The sequence below is a fragment of the Bactrocera neohumeralis genome, chromosome 3 (genome assembly GCF_024586455.1).
Source record: "Bactrocera neohumeralis isolate Rockhampton chromosome 3, APGP_CSIRO_Bneo_wtdbg2-racon-allhic-juicebox.fasta_v2, whole genome shotgun sequence".
NCBI lineage: Eukaryota > Metazoa > Arthropoda > Insecta > Diptera > Tephritidae > Bactrocera > Bactrocera neohumeralis.
The window spans coordinates 51,035,862-51,037,220 of record NC_065920.1 but is presented as its reverse complement, the minus strand read 5'-3'; the positions used below and the strand labels follow the sequence as shown (position 1 = coordinate 51,037,220).

At 36.7% G+C, this 1,359-nt stretch overlaps 1 pseudogene; it reads right to left on the bottom strand.

Moving 5' to 3' along the window:
* On the bottom strand, positions 1–685 carry LOC126753697 (jerky protein homolog-like; annotated as a pseudogene).
* Between the last annotated feature and the right edge of the window lie 674 nt (positions 686–1,359).

Sequence of the window (1,359 nt, the reverse complement as noted above, 5' to 3'; positions counted from 1 at the left end):
TCAATAAAAATACTTTTTCCTGTTCCACGTTGTTTTCTTCAGATCATTTGATACACTTCTCAAAGCAGTCGATGGCATCAGTATGCTTTATTGGCGGCACAGCTACAACTGCAGCGGTACCACCTTCCTCCTCTTCTGAAATTTCTATAGCTAGTTCATTTTCAGCACTCGGGTTCTCTTCTACAAGTACATTGTCTACCCTATTCCATGCTTCCAAATCATCTGTGTTGAAGTTTGTCTAAAATTTTATTTGAATATTAATTTAAATTATTTCTACAAATGCATAAGTTAAACCGTACCTGGGGAAACATTATATGGATAAGAGAAAGTGTGCTCTCCATAACAGAAAGGTCTTCTCTGAATCGCAAATCTGCTAGAGGTATATTGTCCTCATCATCTTCATCGTCAGGTGTGGTTTTATTAATTAAAATGTTTTTCCAACACTTCTGAAGAACAACCCCTGAAACTTTTTCCCAAGCTGCAGCAATAAGTTGAACTGCATTGAAAAGGGTGAGGTCCTTTAACGCTGTGTTTATATTTTCTTTTTGCACTACACTGCTCAGTAAAGAATTTCGGTAAAATAATTTGGTGAGGCGAATCGCGTTCTGGTCCATCGGTTGAATTAGAGCCGTTACATTCGGTGGCATAAACACTGTCCATATTTTTCCATCTGGAGTCACCAAATCTTCTTCTGGTGGATGACTAGGAGCGTTATCCAGGAGTAATATTGCTCGCTTTGGTAGATTTCGACTTTCAAGAAAATCTTCAACCTATAATTAAAAGTATTATTAAGGAGTATTGAAGTGAAAATTTTTGTAATATACAAACCTGAAGCACGAATTTACTAAAAAACCAGTTTTTAAAAATTTCGATATTCATCCACGAGGATTTTGAGTGCGCATAGTCCACGGCAAGTGTTTTGTTTTTAAAGGAGCGAGGGTTTTTTGATTTTCCTATTACAGGAGGCTTTAATTTCATTGTTCCCGTTGCATTTGAGCAGGCAAGAATTGTAACTCGTTCCTTGGATATCTTTCGGCCAGGTGCTCTGTCTTCATTAGCGTGAACTAGAGTTTGGTTCGGCAACATCTTCCAGTAAAGTCCAGTTTCAGCAGCGTTGAAAACTGCAACAAGACTTATGTCATTTTTTACGATAATTTCATTTAATTTTTCTTTGAACGGTGCCACTAAATAAGCTTGGGAGGACAGTTTTTCGCCAGATTCTTTTAAAATTCGGATCCCAAACCGTTTTTTAAATTTACAAAACCAACCATTACTTGCCTTAAAATTTTCATTGGGATATTTTGTATTATGGATTTGCACAGCTTTGGCTTTTAAAATATTGCTGTTAATAGGTACGTG